Here is a 5458-nt window from a genome sequence, read left to right on the forward strand (position 1 = left end):
AGCACTGTACATAAGAAAAAGTCAAATAAAACTCAATCTGGATAAAAGTAAACCAGAAGAATGTACCAATCGAATTTTCTCTGAGGAAGACAACTATTGGCACTGAAAGCTTTAGTCTGTCCTGATTCAGCAAACCCACACCAAGTATAACTTTTTAAAGTTTCTTTTACATAATCAAATTTGTAGCAATTCTGGCATAAGAAGAAAACTGTTTATTCTTGTTTCAGTGTTGCCTTTTTAATTTAAAAATATATATATACTTTTAAACATACAGAAAATAGGAAAAAATAGCACATTGAACACCCATATACACACCAATTAGATTCATTAACGTTTTGCCATATATGCTTCATGCACATTTTGCAAAACCATTTCAAAACATTTTAAGGAACACTATAACACCCATTCTTAAATCAGTATGCAAATGAAGGCATTCTTTTATAAACTACAACATCCTTCTCACAGCTCATAAAATTAGCAATAATGGTCTAGTATTCAAAATCTAGTCCATAGTCAAATTTTCTCAGCCCCCTTAGGTTTAATCAAAGATTCCACATTGCATCAGGTTATGATATCTCCTAAGTAGCTCTTAATCTGGAAGAGTTACCTGTTCCACCTTTTTTATTTTTATTTTTGGCAACACTGATATTTTGAAGCAATGAGACCAGTTATTTTCTACAACATTCTATATCCTGGTTCTGTCTGATCGTTTCTTTAGTGGTGTCATTTAACTTGTCGCTCTATCTCTAGCATCTCCTGCAAACAGACGATTAGATCTAAAGGCTTGACTAAATTTCAGTTAAAGTTTTTTGACCAGAGCACTTCATAGGTCATAGAGTGTACAGTGCAGTATGCGTAGGTCGTACTGCATCACAGGTCAGAAAACATGTCTGTTTTTCTGACAACTAGTGATGTAAAATGTCATCAGAGCCTACGGAACTCTTTATTGTAAAAGTATATTTTTTCCACACAACCAACCAGTAAGTTTTTGGTGAGGTGATACTTTGATACCATGAGAATTCTAATAGGGATGTAGCTCAACCTTTTATCTAATAGTTTTGGTATCAGAATGTCTTTAATATTGTTTTACATTAACCTTTCAACTTTTTAACATTTTAAATTTAAAAATATTCAAAAACATTTGCTTTCCGCAAACCGTAAAATTTTACAAAAGTAAGATTCACTTTTATAATAATGGCGTATTTACTCATTAATTGGAACGTGAGCACTCTCCCTCTTTTTAATTTTGCTTGAACCCTGTATAACAGCCAGTATGATAGCCACTTATGTACCAAGAGATGAGCATACTTCGTAAAGCATTAACATCATCAAGAAAATCTAGACCTGTGGGAGGTGGTGGGGGAATTTTTGGTGGTCCAGAAGGAAATGAAGGCAGCAAGCATGAAGGGAAGCAGGGTGGTGTGGGTGGTGGGCTATTGAATTTTAGACCTGACCTGGCTTTCGCAGTCTCAGAATTCCATGGAGTAACTTCTGACCTGATGCTAAATGGTTTGTTTCCAGGACCTGGAGTTCTCACTTTCACCCGTTGAATCTTGACTTTCATTTTCATTCTCTTGAGCATTCTGTCCTATATTATTAGCTACAGAGGTCGAAGAAAGTAGATCAGACAGATTTGCTCCTCTCTATTTCCATATCCAGTGTAAATCACAACACAGCTTTCTCTCTTCATATCAACTGAAGAAATGGTAGCAGAGTAAATGCAGCTGTCTTCTGACCAAATGGCAGAACATCTGTCCCCAACTTTCCACTACTTCAGGAAAGTTGCAGTATTCTTTTTTTGCCTTTTATTCTTCTTAGCAGGTTTTCTATTAGGCATGCTTTTTGGTTTATCTGAAGTTTCACAAATGTCATCATTCTTTAGAGCCTGTTTAAATGAAGCCACAGCTTTATCATCCACTTTTATCAGTGCTGTAGCATCCCAAATGTCAGAATCATCACTCTGACCTATGCTGCACTAGAACTGCACCAAATCTTCCTGCTCAGGATGCCACAGCCACTGCTGGCACTGCCCATTGCCATCGTAAGCCTACTGCCGGTTTTACCTTTCAATGAATGCAGTATTTCCTAAACACTAACCACAGTCAAAAATAGTTTCCCTGAGATGATATAGCCTTCTCCTTTGGTGGCATGTATTAACTTTGTTAGTCTCAATATGACTCACAGTTTGGATTTTCAGGTTCAAGAATGTTTGTGCAGAGTCATCCAAGTCCTCCCTACAGGTGATTTTTTTCAGCACATTTTACTTAGTCAAATCATCAAACTATTGATCATGTCCCCACACCTAACCAATTTATGAAACTCAAAGCCATCTGCCCGGCACAGACTCTCCATAGTCTTGATTGCAGAGTTGATTTATGACCTAAAGAAAGAGAGATTTTAGCTTAGCTTTTGGATATATTCCCTTCTGTAGATCAAAGATGATGGTGGTTTTCAGTAAGTTGACTGAGCAGGAATAGAACTTTTTAAGTCATCCCAGTTTTATAGGATTCAAGGCATTTCTTTTCCAAGGCTGATTATTAATTTTGCATTGAAATCCCTCATAACAATAAGCCTGTTGCCTAGAAACAAATTTTTGATGAATCATCAAATCATCAAATATTTTCTCTTTCTTCAAAATGAAGGGCATCCATGCTAAGTTACTTCTGATTTAAAGGTATTTTTAAAAGATCATCAAACATCTCCAGTTGATGGCTATACTTTGTAAGAAAGACATTTTCTCTGATAAAGTGTAATTGCAACCTTCTTCTCTGAGCATTTCTTTATGAAAAGGTGGTTGGTTTCACTCCTTGAGTGATCCCTAAGTTGATTTAACTCTGGGTCAGTTTGTCAATTTTAGTTGGTAACAAATGGGGAGGAAGGCAGATTTCCTGAAGGGCATTAAAATAAGATATTCATTTTAAAATCCCCTCCTCTTTCTCTTTGAACTGATTTGATACACCAGGAAAGTGAGTAGAACTGACATATAGCATGGAAACCTGAATAATTTTGACAAACCATGTGGAAGCCTTTCTTTTGTCTTAATGGAGGAATTTTGAGGATGAACCCAATTGGAAGGTGTTGGCAAATTCATAATTCCTTGGAATTTTCTTGCTTGTCTGATGGCAAACTTAGGATGAAATGTAATCCTTCATTGTGACAAATATGCCTACTGTTTGGCAGATTTGCTTTTTCATCCTTCTATGTGGCTTTTAATTTTGTGTGCTACTAACCCTCCTGAACGTAGGTCCTTTACACTGCCTATTATTTCAATAGCATGGTATAAATTACAGTTAAGTCAATAAATAATTGTTTCTCCTTCTGGCAGGTCCACCCCACAGTTATTCTTTCGTTAGTTGTTGACCGAAGTGATTTGCCAAACTGCGAACTAGCTCGGAGGATCCCAAGTTGAAGAAGAGGCTCAATACAGAGCTTACAGCTAGAGAGGTATTAGACAAAGAAACCAAAGGTTATAAGACAGGTGGACATGTGGTATAAGGGAGTTGAGAGGACAGTGTAAGGATTTGAATGGAGTTCTACAGAGCACTAAAGATGCTTGTAACTGAATCTGTACAGGAAGGCATTCTAGGCAGAGGGAACAGTATGGACAAAGAGAAAAGTATACAGCATTTGGGGCAACTACATGTAGTTTGGTATGACTTAAAGGCGGAGTGCAAGTGGTAGGAAGCAGGAGATAAAATTGGAGAAATAGTCAGAGGCCACATGATGTCAGACCTTGTTGCTAGACTAAGGAACTCGTGCTTGATTTAGTGGATAAATGGGCAGCTATAGTGGGGGTGGAGGTTGGAATAGCATGAACAGCTTTGCATTGTGAAGCAGGATCCCATACTTCTCCTCCAGAGAGTATCTACTGTAAGTATCCTATGATCCCAAGCTTCACACTTTTAACAAGAATCTTTGCATGTATATCTCACTGAGTTTTCATTACATTTTTAATATATTGGATTATCTATTGCTGTGTAACAAATTGCCCTCAAAAGTCAGCAGCTTAATACATATTTATTATGTCACAGTTTCTGTGTAATCTAGATATGGCTTGGCTAGATCTTGCAGCTCAGGGCCTCTCCTATGGATGAAACCAAGTTACTGGTTCAACTGGGGCATGGTGTTTCCAAGTTCGCTTAGTGGTTGTTGGCAGAATTCAGTTTTATTGTGGGCTGTTGGACTGAGGGCCCCATTTCCTTGCTGGCAGTTGGCTTAAGGGCACCCTCAGTTTCTTGCCACCTGGGCTTCCCAAACTGCCAGATTGCTTTATTAAAACCAGTAAGAAAGTCTACTGGCTGGGCACGGTGGCTCATGCCTGTAATCCCAGTACTTTGGGAGGCCGAGGTGGGCAGATCACGAGGTCAAGAAATCGAGACCATCCTGGCCAACATGGTGAAACCCCGTTTCTACTAAAAGTATAAAAATTGGGTGGATGTGGTGGCACACGCCTATAGCCCCAGCTACTCAGGAGGCTGAGGCAGGAGGATCACTTGAACCTGGGAGGCAGAGGTTGCAGTGAGCCGAGATCATGCCACTGCATTCCAGCCTGGTGACAGAGCAAGACTCTGTCTCAAAAATAAAAAAAAAGTCTGCTAGCAAGGTGGAAGTAATAGTCTTTTATAACCTAATCATGGAAATAATATCCCATCACTTTTGCCATATTGTGTTTATTGGAAGCTAGTCACGATGTCTTGCACTCACTCAAGTAGAGGTTCCCTGTGTTGCCATGTCAGTGGGAGGAATCTAGAATGTCATCTGGATGGCTGTCCACTTTGAAGGCTGGCCTTCCTCCCTTTAGGAGTTTGGTGGTTGGATAAGGAATTATATCGTTTCTTGAACCAAAAGTGCTGGATACCTGAAGGCACTTCCTGATATCCCAGACACTTGGACAAACCCAAGGAAGCAGGGGCACTTGTGGAAATTTTGTTCCTCAGTGGGGCTTCATTCTCCTCCCTGAAGGGAAATATGGCAGAGCCCTGAGGCCTGATGAGGCAGGAAGAAGAGATTATATAGAGGAAAAGTCTCAGCTGGGATTTTTTTAGACTGCTTGTTTATGGCTTCACCAATTCAACTTTCTGGTTTGTAAATCATGGCCATTTGTCTTTCCCTCAGGGATGGTTTTGTTTTTGTTTTTGGTTTTTTGTTTGTTTGTTTTTGTTTTTGTTTTTGTTTGAGACAGGGCCTCGTTCTTTTGACCAGGTTGGAGTGCAATGGCATGATCTCAGCTCACTACAACCTCCGCCTCCCTGGTTCAAGCAATTCTTCTGCCTCAGTCTCCTGAGTAGTTGGGACTATAGGCGCCCACCACCACGCCTAGCTAAGTTTTGTATTTTTAGTACAGACAGGGTTGTAGATACAGGATTTCACCTTGTTGGTCAGGCTTGGTCTGGAACTCCTGACCTCAAGTGATCTGCCCACCTTGGCCTCCCGAAGTGTTAGCATTATGGGTATGAGC

At 39.6% G+C, this 5458-nt stretch overlaps 1 pseudogene; it reads right to left on the reverse strand.

Moving 5' to 3' along the window:
* Positions 1–1210: 1210 nt before the first annotated feature.
* LOC129490774 (survival motor neuron protein-like) lies at positions 1211–2040 on the reverse strand (annotated as a pseudogene).
* Between the last annotated feature and the right edge of the window lie 3418 nt (positions 2041–5458).

This window comes from Symphalangus syndactylus, chromosome 9 (genome assembly GCF_028878055.3).
Source record: "Symphalangus syndactylus isolate Jambi chromosome 9, NHGRI_mSymSyn1-v2.1_pri, whole genome shotgun sequence".
NCBI lineage: Eukaryota > Metazoa > Chordata > Mammalia > Primates > Hylobatidae > Symphalangus > Symphalangus syndactylus.